We start from the raw sequence: 19,131 nt of genomic DNA on the forward strand, positions 1-19,131 counted from the left end.
GCCCACTCAGTGATTACGGCTAGGTAAGAAATGAGGCAAAGAATGGCCCTTTTAACCTAGTAAATAAATATTAGTCAACCAATCAGTCTGGGAGGGGAAGACCCTCAGAGTTTTTAGCCAAAACAGAAACAATTGCTATTTACACTCACTCTGAGCCACCAGGGCCCAAACAATGACCAAGTGAGGCTTGGACTGGGACTTATTGTTAGCCAATCAATGAAAGGCAGAGTGATTTGGGTTTAAGGCATGGTGCTCAAGAAAGAAATCTAGCTCATAAATCCCAAGATATCTTGTGAAGTTTCAGGTATAAAATTAATATTCCTTTGGGCAGAATACCTGCAGGTAAGGTCTACCCTATGTGGACAGAGGGAGAAGAAGGAGGGAGAGAAGGAAGGAGAGAGGGAGGGATGAAGGAAGGAAGGAAGGAACTGCATTGCCCAACTGGAACTGGCCAGTAGGGCAGCTCCTACTACTTGTAGGTTGTTGTTCGTCCTTCATTCTCAAAGTGGACCATGACATCAGGAAGGTGATGCCATGACTTGCAAGTGACTTGGATTTCAATTCAAGATATGAGTGTAGCCTATGAGAGGGAAGCAGGAAAAAATAATGTCATGTATGAAGAACAACTAGTAGGTTGAACTATAGGGTGCTTGAAGGGGAATAATGTGAAAACAAGGCTGGGGAGCTATGATACTGCCAGATTGTGAAGTGTTTTAAACACCAGAGCCATTTGTAGCAGTTAGGCAGTCACTAGAGCTTTTTGAGTAATGAAGTGATATGGTCAGGTTTGTGTTATAATAACATCTTTTGTTATTGCTGAAAATGCGTCTCTCCATCTCGCCCAGGCTTTTAGTGCAATGGCCTATCACAGGCCTGACATCGATACTGAATGGAAGAGAAATTTAACCTGCTCTGTTTATTTGATTTAGGCCAGTTTGCCTCTCCTTAGGCAGCCTGGTGTCCTTCGCTCCTGGGGGCTAACCAAATTTAGTATACCTATACGATCAGCTTAATTCACTGTAGCTCAGAATTCCTGAACTAAAGTGATCCACCAGCCTCAGTCTCTCTTCCAGCAGAGATAAAAGTCATGTGCTTCCATGTGTGGCTAGTAACATTATATGGACACTAATGCTGGCTATATTGGAAAGGGGAGAGACAAGGCAGAAAGATTAAGTCAGAGGCTATTGCAAGAATCTATAAAAGAGCTACTTGAAAGGATTAACTAAGGTTAGTAGTTGTATGAATATGTTTACAAAGAAGACAGGCAGAAAGATATTGGGTAGGTAGAATCAATAAGACTAGGCTCCAGACTGAATATGGGAAATAAGGGAAAAAAGGGAATTGAGGATAACTCTAACTAGAACATGCTGCTTCCCTTGATAGAAATTGGGAAGCTCTTGAAAAGATATAGGTTTTGGGGGAAAGAAAAATAGTTCTGCTTTGGGCATACTTAATTTAAGATTCACATGGGATACCAAGTCAGGTTTATGGGTAATTGGAGTTCAGGGGAAAGATTAGGGTTGTAGGTTTGGGAGTTATCTACCTAAAGATCATAATTAAACCTATGGGAACTGATTAGATCACCAAGAGACAGAATGTATACGAAAGAGAAGAGGGCCCAGGATAAAGATTTTAATTTAGGGAGTTAAGAGGCATAGATGATGATCCTGCAAAGGAGACTGCATGGAAAGGAAAGGTTTTCTAAAGAAAAGATTTTCAGAAGGAAAACTAAGACAGAGAAGGATCATAAAAGTCCATTGAGGAGAAAGGATCCGTGCTGTAAAATTCTACAGAAATTTCAAGAAGGAAGAGGACTGAGGAAAAAGCCGTTGGGTTATCTGTGAATAAATCACTGTTAACTTTGGAAAGAGCAGTTTCAGTTGAGTTATTAGGTCAGAAAGTAGATTGCAAGGAGTTGAGAGGTGAGCCAGAGGGAAGGAAATGAAGGCATTAAGTGTAGATAACTTTTTCTAGCAGTTTGGCTGAGAAAAAGGGATAGATGTAGCATGATAGCTTGAGGTGATGGAAAGGTGTAGTGAAATATTTTTATTTTTTAAGATTAGGGGAACTCTGGACATGTTGGCAGGTAGCAGAGAAGGAGAATGAAGATCACAGACCAAAGCAATGTTTGGAAGGTGGGATCAATGTGTTGGAGGAGATGGGAGAGGATGAAATTTAAGGCATAAATAGAGGGGTTGCCCTTGGCAAGGAGAGAGAGAGAGAGAGAGAGAGAGAGACAGAGAGAGAGACAGAGACACAGAGACACACAGAGAGAGACAGAGAGACAGAGACAGAGAGACAGATGGAGACAGAGACAAAAGAAAGTTTGCAGGGGCAGGGAATAGTGGAAGCAATTTGTCAGAAGACACGGGAGAAAATGGGATCAAGGGAACAATTATAGAAGTTGACAGTGGCAAGGAAAAGGACAGACTCATCAATAGGCAGAGGGAATGTGGGATGATATAGAGTAGAAGAAGAGGAGCTCTGTAGATTACCTCTATTTTTCTCAGTGATTGATCAAGTGACGTGCTCCACTGAGAGGGAGTGGGAAGGAAGGGATGTGGGAGGCTTAAGGAGAAAAGAGAAGAGTTGGAGCAGCCACTGTAAGGAATGTTAGAGTCAATTAGGGAGGATCCCATTTCAGCAGTGAAGGCCCAGTTGGGATTTGATAACATATATTTGCAGTGCACCTTTTCAACGCAGTTACCTGACTTCCTGCAGTCCTGTTTTGTAGCAAATAAGAGGGAGCAGGGATGGTGGATGGTGGTAGGGAAATATTCAGGGTTCAGGTGTGGCAAGGCGTGATCAGTATTTGGACAAGTGGAGAAGGTTTTTTAGGGTAGAAGACAATGTACAATTAGACCAATTAAGACTCAGAAGGGAGAAAAAGGAATTAAGAACAGAGATGATGTTTAGAAGACATCATGATGAAGAGAAGAATTTTAAAGGGAGTAATGTAATGGGAGAAATGGAATGATAGGAGGCTCTGGTCATAGGAACTTCAGAACTCTGGACCATGGAAGTGGGAGAGTTTAGGATAATGATAAGTTCAAGGATGTGACCATGACTGAGAAGGAGTGAAGCTGAAGGTCATGGGAGTTAATGATCAGAGAGGCCAGAGTATTTGAGGAAATATTAATGTGCTGAGGCAGGAATCTGTAAATAAGGTAAGGAGGGATCAAGAGAGAAAGTCATTAAGTCAGCTGATGAGCCCCATCATCCAGGTATGGGCTGGTTCTCAGGGATAGCGCTTTCAGTGTCTGAATTAGTAAATGTCTGAGGTCAATTTAGTTGAAAAATTTATAGGTTTGTTTTTAATGAACTGAATTGATTCTCCTTGAACATATTTCCAAACTCCTCTTTTATCAGATCTAACCCCCCTGGGGACACTGCAGTAACCATTTACATAAAACATCAATGATAATTATAGCTAACATTTATATGGTGATTTAAGGTTTTAAAATTACTTTACAAATATCTTATTTAATCCTCATAACAGCCTTGGGAGGTAAATTCTATTATCATCTCTATTTTACAGTTGAGGAAACTGAGGCTGAGAGAGATTCAATAACTTGCCTTGGTCACACTAAATGTATGAGGCCAAATTTTGACTTAAGGTCTTCTTGATTCAAGGTCCAATGTCCTATCTGTTGTGCCTTCAAGCTGTTTAGATGACAAACAGAGTGGCCTTTCCTTTCCATCAATAACAGCATTTGTGAATTCCAACGACATGGTAGGTTGCATTTTTCTGGATTTGTGCTTTTCACTTTTTTCTGAATTTCTGATATTTAAATTGTCTCTACTGTCTTTCTTTGTATTAAGATTTAGCTGCTTTTCGGGTCTTTTCAATTGGATGTCTTGTAGGCATTTCCAACTCAACATTATTTCATATCACTATTGTATCAGTCCCAAAGACTCACAACTTTGTTGTCAGTTCCTTTTCCTCATCTAGACTCATCACGCATATCCAAGCTATTGCTAAATTGTTTTGTTTCTACCTTTACAACCTCTTCTGTAGAGGTTCCCTTCTGTCTACTGACACAGCCTTTTGCTCACACTACTATGGTAGTCTTCTAACTGGTCGCCTTGCCACAAGTTTCTCCCCTCTCTGATCTATCTTCTGTACAGTTGCCAGAGTGATTTTCCTAAAGCTCATGACTAACCATCTTACCCTTCCCTCCACCCTGCCTCACTTCCCCTCCCCCCCACTCAGTGAACTTCAGTGGCTTCCTATTATTTCCAAGATCAAATATAAATTTCTCTGCTTGGAATTTAAAGCCCTTCACAACATTCTCCACCTTTTCTTGTTATACTTCCTTCTTCTCTACACATTCTATGATCTAGCTACCCTGGCCACCTTGTTGTACTTCACAGACAACACTCGGTCTCCTGACTTCATGCCTCCATGATTCCATGCCTGGGATGCTGCCGCTGCCTCAGCCTCCTAGCTTTGCTGACTTCAATTAAGGCACAGATTAAAACTCACATTTCACCTTTCCTGGTTTCTTTCACCCAAGTGCCTTCCCTCTGAGATAACCTTCTACCTACATGGTGGATATCTCATATGTAAATCATCTTTTAAACAAATTATTAATTTATTTTGGTGAGGCAATTGAGGTTAAGTGACTTGCCCAGAGTCACACAGCTATTGAGTGTTATGTGTCTGAGGCCAGATTTGAACTTAGGTCCTCCTTACTCCAGGACTGGTGCCCTATCCACTGTACCACCTAGCTGCCCATGTAAATATTTTTTTTGCAAGTTGTCTCCCTACTCCTCTTAGAATGTGAAATATGTTAAGGCAGGGATTATTATTATTTTTCTTTTTCCATTCTTCCCACCCAGCTTAGCACAGTGCCTGGAACATAGTAAGTTATTAATAAATGTTTCTGGACTGACTGCTCCAGTGGATTTTCCTCTCTAAAATAATTATGTATTTATCCAGAATGAAGGGATATTATTTTGATGTTTTAAAGATTAGAGAAAATAAAAAATTAGACACATTTCATTTAATAATTGAAAATTCCAAACATTTACCTAGAATGCTTCTTGAGTTATTTCAACTTTTTAAAGTTGCTATAATTTTGGAAACTAACTTACTGTATTGTGCATAACAAAAAGAAAAATTAAGTTTTTAGTAATATAGTTACACTGCTTTGGTAATAATAAATATGCCACTTCTCCCAATTAACATAATTAATTGTACTCAAGTGAGCCTAACCCAAAGACAAAGTGCCTTGAACCAAAGAAGTGAATCTAACGGTAAGTATTTCACAAGCAAAGCACATTGGCAGGGTAAATATTTTGGGGCAAGTGGGAACTTTGAGATCTCCAAGTCACATCCCATTCAACACTTTTTAGTCTGTGTAATTCTACTGTCTGCCTGGCTTGAAGTGGTGATGGATAAGAGTGATCAGAGGAGGTCACACTGCTGTGCACTGAGGTTTCAGTGGATGCTAGACTTCTGTAGGCAGCAGATGGGAAAGATATATTTCCGGGGAATGAGTGAAAGGTGAGAGCCAGATAAATAAATTAGAATCATCTGTATGCTCTGAGTTGTCTTGTGAACTTATGTGATCTCTGAGAGGTCAAGAGTAGAAGATAAGCAGTAGGCCAGCACTGACACTTTATGAAAGAGAGGGCAGCCAGAAGAAATCCTGAAGGAAGAAGAGCAGAAGAGGACACTGTTGTATAAGCAAAGATTAGACAGTATTTTGGCAAAGAAGGCACTTGACAGTATCAAGGAAAATTTGAGAATGGACACAAGAATTTTCCTTTGAGCTGAAAGGAGGTCATCATAATCCTATGGAAAGCCAACCTTAGAAGGCAAATGGAAAGTAAAGAAGAGGGGCAGGAGAGAAGGGGAAGCTTTAGGAAAAGGAAAAAAACCCCCAAAACCTCAGCTAAGGACTTAGACATGAAGGAAAGAAGATAAATCAATTGTCCGGAGCCAGTGGCAGGTTTGAGGTAGGATTTTTAAAGACCCTAATAATCCTTGAACATGTTTAAAATGAGAAGAAAATATGAGGTGAGAAAAGAGGGGATCAAATGAGCTGCCTTGAGAGCTGTTGGATTTTCAGTACAAGTTCCTAAATAGACTGGATGATCATCTGTCCAGTATGCTCTAGAGTATACTGCCCTCTATGATACTGCCCTCTGGGGGGTGGGGCTGGAATGGAGGTGGTAGTAGCCTCGGCTGCAATTGCTGGGCATTAAATAAAAATAAGGGGGCGGAAGCATAAGGAAAGAAGAGAAGATGAGAAAATTTTGAAAAACTATTGGTACATGTTTCATCTGTTGTGTAACAGAGTTAAAGTCATAGTGATTACATTATTTTCCAAATGAAAACACAAAATGCAAGTTATAACCGATCAGTGATCAAGTCTGTCGATGGGTCTTAACAAGCAAGTGTTGGCATATGAATGTGTGGCACATTGTTGGGAAGTCCAGCATACATCAGCAGGAATGTGTACATATAATGATTTGCTTACAATATGATATTACACGGTTACATGATGTAGCATTGTGTCATCAAAATTTCAATGCAGGAAAAAAACACAAGTTCATAATAAATTATTAAATTTAAGAGTGTCATTTAAAATATTTTTTTGAAATGATGCAAATTTCAAAATAAAACTGTTAAAGGGTTAAAGAAAGTAGGTTTCCAGGGGGTTGCTGAGTCATTTTTTTATTTTTTGGAAAAGAGAGTGGTAGGCCAAATAAGTTTGGGGACCTCTGCTCTAGAGGACATCATGTTAAAGTGTGGGTTAGACTGGACAGCCACTGCTATTTTGTGATTATGTGTGAGTGAAAGGAGTAAGAGCAAGATTTTACAATAGGTAGAAGACTCTGAGATGAAAAGATGTGGTGAAGTGCTGAGAGGCCAAGTGAGATAGGGACACTAGGTGATACTGGAAGTGACTCAGGGAGTCAGTGAACAGATATTTAAGTACTTTCATTGTGCCAGGCACTATGCTTACTACTGGTATACAAAGAAAGGGAAAACATGCTCCCTGCCTTTAATAGCTTATATTAGAATGGAGGAACTTATACTGACAGTCTGAATTGAGAGGAAGCCCATCAAATGGGGAATGCTGAACAAGTTGTGGTACATGATTGTGATGGAATACTACTATGCTATAAGAAATGATGAACAGGATGCCTTTAGAAAAATCTGGGAAGACTATGCAAAGGGAAGTGAGAAGAGCAGTAATAGCAATATTGTCAAGATGATTGACAGAAAGAATTAGCTACTCTGACCAAAACAATGACCCAAGATGATTCCAAAGGAGCCATGATGAAAAATACTATCCATCTCTAGAAAGAAAACTGATGAACTCTGAGCATGTATTGAAGCATGCTTTTTCTCTCTACCTATCAAATTTTTTTTAATGTGGAAATATATTTTGAATGACTTCACATGTATATTACTTGTCTTCTCAAGGGGTAGTAAAGGGACAGGAGAGAGGGAGAAAATTTGGAGCTTAAAATTGTAACAAATGAATGTTGAAATTTCAAAAAAATATAATTGGGAAATGTTTAACAAAATAAAAATGTTTGAAAAAAGAAAGACAATCTGATTCCTATCACTAGCCCATTAACAAGGGAAAATTTGGAAAAAATAAAGAAAGTATGAAGAATGAAAAAAATTAGGTGAACTACTTTTAGATTTTTTTTTAAACTTGGATATATTTTGTTTTTATATCATCTTAATTTTATTTTCCAATTACTTTTAGCTAATTCCTGACATTCCTTTCTATATTCAGGCTGCCACACTGCTGCTTTCTGCCCATATTCTGATATGAGCGACATATAGCTGCGTGGGACTGGCACAAAGTTGCCCTGCTTTCTCTCCTAGGCCATTAGTATGGTTTAGGCTGCTTAGATGAATCACTCCATGCGTAGGACCTTGACAACATCCCCTCTCCCCAAACATCCTCTCAAAAAGATTTGCCCTGGCTTCAAATCGCCTGAGTCAAGTGTTCTTGGTGTCTAGCCAAGACTTTGCTCTGCTGTCACCAAGAAGCAGGAGCAAGGCTGATTGTCAGTGCCGGGGCTGATTATTTATTACTGTGTTGAATGAGTGATGGCAATGTCTTCCAAAGAAGGCACATTCCCTGACTGTTATTTATCCTGCTTTCAATAGCCCCAACTGACTTCTTGCTATTGTTGGTCCTGTGCTCTGATCTCATGTGGCGCCTCTCAGTGTTGGTCCTGAAGTCACCCCCGTGCACTGTCATTCTGCCGTAGAACATTGTGATTTAACTTCTAGGTGAAGAAGGGCGGCTGGAAAGTTTGATACTACATTGAGGGCTACGTCTTCTGCCCTTCTACACCTCTTCCTATATATTCTTTTCCTCTACTGTTTTGAAGCCCTTCCCCATCTTTTGACCTCTCTTTCATAGAATTTCTTTTTGCTTCTGAACAATCTCTGTCCTTTCATGCCTCCAGGGTAGGGCCTTTGTTTCTGCTGGGAACATCTTCCCTCTCTTCTTTGCTTGTAGAATCACTACCCATCCTTTAAAGCTCAACATGTCACCTACTTGGTGAAGCCTTTCCTGATCCCTCCAGAGTCGGGAATGATCTCCCACTTAAATGGTACATACCAATTTGTTTTGTACCTCTCTGATACCCTTGACTTGTTTTGGGGGGTGTTCTATTGATGTGTGTGTGTATGCATCTTGTTTCCTTACTAGACAAAATATCCAGGAAAATAGATGTATTCTAAGCTTTGTACTCCTGTTACCACCTAGAATAGTTCTCTGACACAGTAAATGCTTTAAAAGTGTTTGAACCAAATTGAATCCTTCTATCTTAAAAAAAAAAGTTATCCCAGCCCTGTTCTATAATATTTTCCATTTTTCTTCTGAGGAAATGGCATTAAGGTTTTGGACCATCAATGCCAGTAATATTTGTTACATGCTGTTCTGTACTTAAGGAAGTACAGGAGGATCTGGGATTTAGAAACACTAATTCAATTCAATTCAATTAACTTTGTTTATTGAGTGGGGGATACACAAAAAGAGGCAAAAGATAATCCTTGCCTTCAAGGAACTTACTATTTAATCGGGGAAACAACATGCAAACATATGCAAAGAAAGCTATATAAAGGACAGATAGGAAATAATTAAAAGACAGAAAGCACTGAAATTAAGAATTAGGTAAGGCTTCCTGTGAAGGTGGAATTGGAAGGATTCATGATTTTTTTAAAGTGTAGGGATCTTCTGCTGTGAGAACTGCCTTGCCTTTACCAACTCATCCTCTGTGACTTAGTCAATAAGTCCCTAGGGAGTTGCTTGATGCACGTAGATAATATAATATGACCTGCTAGGGTCATACAGCTAGCAAGTATAAGAAGGAGGACCTGAACTCAAGTCTTCTAAACTTGAAGCTGGGAACACTGGCAATACTGTTTCATGCTGCCTCCCTTGGTGGTTAGAGTCAGGGTGAAACAATCAAGGTAAAAGAGATGAGATGGCAAAGAGAAAAGTCAGAAAAAGTTTTTATGAAAGTTTGAGAGTGCAGACTCTAAGCCATTTTTGTTTACTTGATTATATTGTGTGGTCTTTGATTTCAGAGGGAACGTGAAGAAATGAATGGTAATTGTGTAAGTCACTAGGGAAGGAAGAAATTCCTACTCAAAAAATTGGCACACTAAAACAGATAAGTGGGGGAAAGTGGAAATTGTGGATTTTTAAGAATGGGTCAGACACTGCATTTATCTTAAATTTAGAAAAAAATATATAAAAAAGCAGGGAAATCCCTTCCAATTTTGTGATTCTATGTGGGAAATAGTCTTTTTATTTATGGGAATATAAAAATGACTGGCCCATAATAATGTAGAGGTTGACAGGACTAGCCTGTTTTTTGTTTTTTTTCTTTTTCTTTTTGACCATGAAGACAGTAATTTACAGTTGGGGACTAGCATCTTGCCTGAGATTACCCAAAGAATCATGGCTTTAGCCAAAGTAAGTTGTGTAGTTCCCGGGATTGAGCTCACACTTCTAGGAAGTTGGCCTCTTCAAGACTGTGAATTTTATATGAAAAGGCCTTTAGTAGCCAGTCATGAGTAGGATATGGGATAAAGGAAGAATAATTATGTTTTAATTCTCAAGCTTCACTGACTCTTCTCCTTGGTGATGGACACAGGTCATACTGAAAGACACTATAACTTAACAATAATTTTATAAGCAGCCCAGAGCCACTTTGGAGAGGGACATATGATCAAAACATGATTTAGAATAGCCTAAGTCTAACCACAGACAGCCACTCCAGGAAGTTTGCTCTCCTCAAGAACAAGACCTGGGATTTTGAGGGTGATGGCCCCTAATTTCTGATCTGCTTTGGGCTTCCTTGGGGCTCTAAGGAGCTATTAGATATAAACTAGATGGTTCAAGTTGCCTTTACATACTAGAACCCTTGACATATTTCCTGACATCTCTATTCAATCCACAGCTGGTAACTTTAGGGTAGCATTGGATTTCCTGCTTCAGAACAAGGATAAACCCTAGGATATGGAGAAGAGTAAGCACAATGTAGTAGAACTGCATATAAAACCCATCTGAGAAGCAATGTTACTGTCTGACATCTTCATTCACAATATCATACATAAGTATCTGTCCTAAATGCCACCTCCAAAGGGTTATTTTGGTTCATAAATGCTTAGATTGAGGGAGCTTGAAGGGATGTTAGAGATCATAGGATCATAAGGTTTAAATATGGAACAAACCTTAGGGACCATGTAGTGCAACACCTTCATTTTGTAGATAAGGTAACTGACAGCCACAAATAACAAATGGCTTCCTCTAGTGCATCATGTATGATAGAATTCTTAAGTTTTAAGTTCTAAGAACTTATGTCTTATAAGAGCTATATGTTCTGAATTAAGCTTAATACTGTTTCAAATAAGGGTGTCTTCAGCCCTGTAGGTCTTGCCTCTTACACAGACAAGAACTCTTAAAATCCCTACTTTGGCATCTGGTTGAATGTCAGGAATTCTGACAAAGTCATCACTGCAGTCAACAACTTTTATTGATTCCTGGGAGATTTTAAGGGGAGCAAAGAAATTCATTTGGAAAAAGGGCAAGAGGCTAAAACTAAATTGTCCTCAGTCCAGTGGGGATATATCCTGTGGTTCTAGAGCTTGAATGTACTTGTACTGAGAAATAGAATAGCTATGAGCTTTTCATGAGAAGCATGAGATTATTCTGTGAATTGCATACTTAGCCCCTTCCTGAAAGTGAACAACAGAGAAAGTCATTTGGAAGGAGGAATGCATAGAAACCATGTTTATTTTTTTTTCCCTCTTCCTCTGGTGGTGGTGTTGTAGCAACACTTTCCCAAAGAGCCTTTTGTTACAGCCCTCTTTTGACTCTATCTTTAGAGTAAAGGAGAAAAAATTCAGGTCCATCTGACTGACCCATCTCCCAGGCAAGTGATGGTGTTGGAAATTTTGGAGCAACATAACACCAAATCTACCTTGATTTGAGGAGTAATTGATCATGGCCATTGGTGAGATTTCACAACAGTGGTCAAAATAATGGTCTTTGCACTCTGACTGTGAGAGAAAGTGAAGCACTGAAATATGCATCTGCTTTATTTTCCTTTTTTTTTTTTAAATATGAGATTAAAAACCCCACTATTTGAGAGCATCTTTAACCTTGGTATCCCTAAATGGTTAATGCTTACCTAAATCAGGTCTTAAAGCATAACAAGACTGGGAAATCTCTTGACAGAACTCATTTTTGGGAATTGGTATATGCTACAGGGATGAGCCAAACTAGAGTCAAAGTGCTTGTCCAGGCATTAGTTATGCTTGGTGCTCTCCAGAGAAATGACTTATTGAGTGGGAGAGGCAAACGAATCTAATTAACTACAGCTTGTGAAAAGCCCAGCTTTGCTATGAGCTTGGGTGAAGATATGCAGCACCCAATGATCACGGCACTAATATGAAGTTGGCCACAAATCTAATTCCTGGAATAGTGATGGAGGACCCTAGAAATCAGTAGTTTCAGGCTGACTTTTCTCTTTTACTGCAAAATATTTTGCTAAGTTACAGCTGGTGGAAAGACAGGGTTCTGCAGAAATCCTCTGTTCTCAAACACAGAAGGGGAGAGAGGAAAAAAACCCGTAATTTATAACTTCAAACTTTGTTCTTTGAAGTCCATTACTTGTCAGAGGTGGATGGGGAGAAAATAAGCAGGGATATGAAAGCTTTATGTTTTACAATAACGATGAAGTTACATTTTCTAAAATCTAAATCAGTTTTCATGATCTAATGATGTATAGTTTCTTTGAGAAGTCTTACTAAAATTCCTTTCTTCTTTCCTCACCTTTTCCTTTCTTCTCTGCTGTCCTCTGCTCTTTTCACTCTGCCTTCTCATTTTTTATTCCTTCTTCCATTTCCTTTTCTATTTTTTATTTTTCTTTTCCCTATCGCTTTTCTTTTCTTTCCCCCCTTTCTCTCCCCTTCTTCCCTCTCCCTTTTTACTTTTCTTATTACCCCTTTCCTTTCCCTCCTCTTCTCCCCCTCCATTTTTTTTCTCAGATCCTTTTTTTTTGTAATTAGCACTATTTCGGAGACACTGAGACATGAACACTGCAAATACAGGGCTTTTTATTTCAGAAATACAATGGATCCATGCTCTCAACAAAGAATGTTCTCTTTCCCATCAGTTCAGCTGTCAGCCTTATCACCCTATGAAAATCTTATCCTCTCATAATTTGACCCTGAGAGAAAGTAAATTACTAGAGGCCTTTCTCTTTCTCTTTTTTTTTACATTTTGTGCATGCTAGTGTAGAACTAGGCTAGGTTAAACAGCTGTGTGGAATGGTAACTAGAGGACTGGACTTGGAGTCAGGTAGACCAGAGTTGAAAATTGCCCCAGACCTTTAACTGTGTCATCCTGGGGAAGTCATTTAACTTCTCTCAGCCTCAGTTTTCTCATCTGCAAAATATTGGTAATAATAACAACTTGCCTCACAGGGTTGTTGTAAAAGCCAAATGAGATAATATATGTAAGTGCTTTGCAAAGTTTAAAGCTAACTATTATTATTGTATTTCCTGGATGATTTAATTGAGGCATATAACTTATCATTGATAACATGCTACAGTCTACTTATAGCCAGAGTTGGTACTTTATTGTCTTTTTGGAAATGTACTTTTGAAATCATGGTTTTCCTATGATTCATATCTATTTGCCTATTTGATAATACCAGTAGAATATCGGGATATCAATATCTACATATATCAATATCTATCTATCTATATCTATCTATATCTATATCTATATCTATATCTATCTATATCTATATCTATATCTATATCTATATCTATATCTATATCTATATCTATCTATATCTATATCTATATCTATATCTATATCTATATCTATATCTATCTATCTATCTATCTATCTATCTATCTATCTATCTATCTATCTATCTATCGTGTGTGTGTTTGTGTGTGTGTGTGTGAGAGAGAGAGATCAACATTGAAATGTAATACAGACCATTCTCTTCTTCCTTAGGCATTCAAAAAAGATTAACCTAAAAATTCACACAGGAAAAACCAAGTAGATGAAGAATGTCTATTACCAAAACTAATCATATAGTTGGATACACAGTTAATTGAATTTGTTAAATGTAACGGGGCTGGCCAATGAGTCCAGTTCATATTAACATGTATAGAGCATGTGGTTGATGCAATCACCATGTCCCCTTTGATGCACATGTAGGTATTTTTCATTTATGAACACGTGCAAGGAGCTTGACTGATGTGGACTTTGGAGATATGCATAAAGACTGGGTTCATTGACACAATCAATATGTAGATCCTAGTCAGGATTTTTGATAATTCATGATAATTGAGATAATAACTTAGTAAAACTTGAAGTGTTTTAAAATATTATTTTATAAATATTATTTTATCAATATAGCTATTGTAAATATTTTCTCCACAATTTAAATGTAAGCTCCTTGAGGACACAGGCAGCTTTTACTTTTTAAATTATATACCTAGCAATTAGAACAATGCCTCACAGAGAGTATTTTTTAAATGTGTTGATTGATTTTCCTTTTTTGATGGAATTAAAATAGAAGCAATTCTGAGACAAATCCTTAACTTGCTCTTATTCTTTTACTTTTAATGGTGTACAGATTGTTCTAGAGGTAGATAAAATAACTGCTTTTTAAGAAAATAAATTCTGTCCTTTTTTCAATTAATGAAACTCTCTTCTCCCCTTGACATATATCTTTACCATTGGAGAGAAAAAGAAAGAAAAACAACCCACGTAGTGAATATACGTAATTAAACAAAAATCATTTCTGCATGAGCCATGTCCAAAACACGTGACCCGATTTGCAACCTGATTCCATCAGTTTTCTGTCAGCATCTTTCATGATAGTCTTCTGGAATTGTAGTTTGTCATTGTGTTCACAAGAGTTCTTAACTCTTTCAATTATTTTTATCAAATTATTATAGTGTAGATTTCTATACTGATTATGCTCACATCATTCTGTGCAAGTCTTCCTTGGTTTATCCTATAGAACAATAGTATTTCATTGTATTCATATGCTGCAATTTTTATGTCCATTCCCAAATAGTTGGGCACCTCCCTAGTTGCCACCATAAAAACAAAAATAAAAACAAACTGGTAAAATATTTTTGCACATACGGGTCCTTTTCTTCTTTCTTAGATTTTTGGAGTATAAACCTGGTGGTGGTATTTTTGGGTGAAAGGATATGCACAGTTTTGGGACCATAGTTCCAAATAACTTTCCAGAATGGCTGAACCAGTTCATAGTTCCCTGTCTCCCCTGTCCTATGCAAAGTGACTTACAGTCCCTTGAACATTCATCATTTTCCTTTTTTGGGGGGGATTCCCTTTGCTTATATGATATATGAGGTGCAACCTCAGAGTTCTTTTAAATTTTATTTCTCCAGTTATTAGTGGTTTTGAGCATTTTGATGTATGTCTGTTGATAGCTTGGATTTCTTCCTCTGAAAATTACATATTTAATTCCATTGACCATTTATCAATTGGGGAATGGCTTCTATTCTCATAAATATATATATGTATAACACACATATATAATATAAATATATGGCTTCTATTCTCATAAATATATATGTATAATACATATGTATGATATAAATAAATATGTGGCTTCTATTCTCATAAATATATATGTATAATACATATATAATATAAATATATAAAATAATGTATAATATATAGTAATATATTAATATATGTCATATATTAATATTATATGTTATATATTAATATTATATAATCAATATCATCCTTTTATCTTCTGTGATTATCTCTATACTTTGACAAGAAATATTCCCCTATCCATGGACCTGAAAGGTAATTTCTTCCTTGCTCCTCTAATTTGTTTATTTTATGTCTAAGTCAGGTACCTACTTGGAGCTTACCATGATATATGGTGTGGAATGTTGGCCTATATCTAGTTTCTGCCAGACTATTTTCAGTTTTCTAAGTTATTTTTGTTGAACAGAGAGTTTTTACTTGAATAATTGAGATCTTTGGGTTTATCAAACACTAGGCTACTGTGCTCACTTATTCCTGTATGTTGCTTACCTATTTTTTTCCCCACTGATCAGCAACCTCTCTATTTTTTAACCAGTAGAAAACTGTTGGAATGATTATGAGTTCTGGTACTGCCATGCTCTCTTCCTTCCTACTTTTTTCCCCCATTATTTCCCTTGAAATTCTTTACCTTTTGTTCTTCTAGATAAATTTTATTATTTTTCCAGCTTTATAAAGTAAGTTGTTGGTAGTTTGACTAGTATGGCAATGAGTAAGTAATTTAATTTAGTCATTATTATAATTTTATTATATTGACTCAGTCTACCCATTATCAATTACTGTTTCTCCAATTATTTAGATTTATCTTTATTTTCATAAAGAGTATTTTGTAGTTGTTTCTGTGTGTGTTGGCAGATAGATTGCAGTTGTTTTATACATTCTTTAGTTATTTAAAATGGAATTTGTCTTTTTATCTTTTTTTGTGAGGTTTTGTTGGTAGTATACAGAAATATTGATGATTTGTGTGGGTTAATTTTAAAGCCAATTTTGCTGAAGTTATTATTTCTATTAATTTCTAGTTGTTTCTCTAAGTAAACCATTATACCATTAGAAATCATAATTGTATTGGCTCCTTGCCTAACTCTATTTCCTCAACTTCTTTTCTCCTTCTTATTCCTATAATTAATACTTTAACATTCTATCAAAGAGTCATGGTGATAATAGACATCCTTATTTTATCTCTGACCATTTCAGAAAGGCTTTTAGCTTATTTACATTACATTGAATGCTGGTTTTTGGTTTTATACATATACTGCTTATTATAGTAAGGAAAGGTCTATTTGTACTTTTCAACCGAAAGTTTTTTGTAATGGAATAAATGTATAAGTATTTAAGTTCATCTTCTGAGGGTTGACTGAAAAATCAATGGTATAACTCCAGTAGTGGTAGTAGTGGTAGTAATAGTAGTAGTAGTAGTAGTAGTAGTAGTAGTAGTAGTAGTAGTAGTAGTAGTAGTAGTAATAATAATAATAATAATAATAATATTTGTATAGTACTTACTATATGCCAGCCATTGTGCTAAGCACTTTGCAATCATTATCTCATTTCATCCTTCCAACAACTTTGGGAGGTAGATACCATTATTAACCCTGTTTCACAGATGAGGAAACTGTGTCAGACAGAGATTGAGTCACTTGCCAATGGTCACACAGGTAGTAAGTATCTGAGGCCATATCTGAGCTCAGGTTTTTCTGATTCTAGGCCCAGTGCTCTTTACGCTGTGCCACCTAATTGCCTCTTGCACAAAGGGTGACAACATTGTCCTTTTCTTGTTCCCACATTATTTTGACTTATTCTTCTAGATTTCTGTATCTTAAAGCTTATTATTTCCTTTTGCTTGGGGATTGTGAATAATTGTTATGGTGACATTTATTTAAAATGTTGATATTAAGTTTTTATTGATCAATTTTACATTGAGGTGACTGTGAAGAATAGTTTGGTGTATAACAATGTTCAAGTTCCAGTATGGTATATTGGTTGAGTTCTAAATGATATCTTGAGGTCTATATTTGTAATACGAAGTTTTCTCATCTGTCAGTCCATGAAAGGTAGGGAGCTTTTGATATGCATTTCTCATCCAGCTCTACTCCTCTGGGCTGAACTCCTCTGGACTTTTCCACCATACTCTTGTGTGTGGTACCTTCCCTCCTTTTCCACTCCTGCTTTTCAGCTTCCTTTTGATTGTTATCTTCCCTTATTAGATGGCAAGCTCCTCAAGAGCATGTTCTTTAACTTCCTCCCTCCCTTCCTCCCTCCTCCCTCCTTCTCCTTCCTCCCTCTCCTCCCTCCTCCCTCCTCCTCCTCCTTCCTCTCCTCCCTCCTCCTCCTCTCTCCTCCCTCCTCCCTCCCTCCTCTTCCTCCTTCCTTCCTCCTCCCTCCTCTCTCCCTCTCCCTCCTCCTCCTCTCCTCCTCCCTCCTCCTTCCTTCCTTCCTCCTCTTCCTCCCTCCTTCCTTCCTTCCTCCCTCCTTCCTCCTTTCTTCCTTCCTTCTCCTCTTCCTTCCTTCCTTCCTCCCTTCCTCTCCTTCCTTCCTTCCTCCTCCTTCCTCCTCTCCTTCCTTCCTTCTTCCTTCCTTCCTTCCTTCCTTCCTTCCTTCCTTCCTTCCTTCCTTCCTTCCTTCCTTCCTTCTTCTTCCTTCTTCCTTCCTTCCTTCCTTCCTTCTCCTCCTCTCCTCCTCCCTCCCTCCCTCCTCTCCTCCCTCCCTCCTCTCCTTCCTTCCTTCCTTCCTTCCTTCCTTCCTTCCTTCCTTCCTTCCTTCCTTCCTTCCTTCCTTCCTTCCTTCCTTCCTTCCTTCCTTCCTTCCTTCCTTCCATTTGTATTCCCACTACTTAGCACAGTACCCAGCAAATAGTGAAGACTTAATTAATGTTTGCTGACTTGACTTGATTTGAGATATGAAAAGGAAAATGTCAGAGTACAAGTGGAATGTCTCTACAAGAGACAGTCTAATCCATGAAAGGCTAGCCCCCCCAAAAGCATGTAGATAGCTCATATTACCACCATAAATAACCTCATGTGACTGTATCACAGAATCTCAGAGTTGGAAGGGACCTCAGTGGCCAGCTAGGACACACGTTAATTGACCAAAATGACCTAAGTTCAAATCCTGCCTCAGATAGTTACTAGCTGTATGACTGAATAAGTATAAAGTATATATAAATAAAAATTCTTCATGCTAAACCAGCTAGAATCTTTAACCTTGATTCTGGAGGTCAAATTTAAACAATAAATAAGAATGATACTTATAAATACTTTGGTCTTCTTCAGACAAGATGTATGTAACATGAATTTAGCGTGGAATGTATAGTCTGTGAAAGTTAAAAGACTGATTAGCATCTGTGAAATAAAAATTTAATGGGATGGATACATCTAATATTTAACCGCAATGAACGGTCTAAAGCTGTCTGTGCAGACCTTCCTTTAAATAGATAATAGAATCCTTAGAAATTTTAACATTGATAGTAAGCAAATAGCCTCAAAGACCATCATGGCAAAAGTGGCATGAAAGAGCTATCAGATATCTAGAGAAAGATCCTGGAAAATTATATCAATGTTTTACTTAAGGCATAGTAGAAACCTTGAATATCAAATCATCTAATTAAAGAAAATAACTACAACAAAAAGACACATGCATAAAGGAATCTAGAAAACAACAAAAATATCAATTCCTTAATGAGCATTTGAAAGTCAAATTCAACATGTTAAGTCAACAGGAATCCAAAGCAGCAGATATACATACATACATACATACATACATACATACATACATACATACATACACACATACATACACACTCACACACACACACACATATAACAACAACAAACAGCTAAATATCAATAAAAACCTTTACTGTATACAGAGTCTTGAGATGCAAAGAAATTGGAGGAAAGAGAGAACCTCCAAAGAAGGATTTATCAAATCTCTGGTGTCTTTATTACTACAAGGAGCCCAATACAACAAAAAGGCAAATTAGAACAAATGGGAAACGCGAAGCATGCACACTGTCAATATAATG

This window comes from Phascolarctos cinereus, unplaced genomic scaffold, assembly GCF_003287225.1.
Source record: "Phascolarctos cinereus isolate Bilbo 61053 unplaced genomic scaffold, phaCin_HiC Scaffold_4;HRSCAF=312, whole genome shotgun sequence".
In the NCBI taxonomy this organism is placed as follows: domain Eukaryota; kingdom Metazoa; phylum Chordata; class Mammalia; order Diprotodontia; family Phascolarctidae; genus Phascolarctos; species Phascolarctos cinereus.